Source organism: Microtus oregoni, unplaced genomic scaffold, assembly GCF_018167655.1.
Source record: "Microtus oregoni isolate MIOR12 unplaced genomic scaffold, Mior012 000024F_ref0000369, whole genome shotgun sequence".
NCBI classification, from domain to species: domain Eukaryota; kingdom Metazoa; phylum Chordata; class Mammalia; order Rodentia; family Cricetidae; genus Microtus; species Microtus oregoni.
This window is the reverse complement of record NW_024543083.1, coordinates 32008127-32008440: the sequence shown is the minus strand read 5'-3', so window position 1 is coordinate 32008440 and position 314 is coordinate 32008127.

Here is a 314-nt window from a genome sequence, read left to right as displayed (position 1 = left end):
TTGTTGTTGTTGTTTGAGACAAGGTTTCTCTGTAGCTTTGGTGCCTGTCCTGGAACTAGCCCTTGTAGACCAGGCTGGTCTCGAACTCACAGAGATCCTCCTGCCTCTGCCTTCCGAGTGCTGGCATTAAAGGCATACACCACCACCTCCTGGCTTAAAGATGTTTAAATACCAGACAATAGAGAAAGTGAAGCAGAACTATTTCTCACTCTGTGTTATTATGAATTTAAGCATTTGTACAAGAACATTTTTGGATATGGCAGAATTGGTTTTATCATCACATTAGGTATACATAAAAGACTAAGTAATTTATG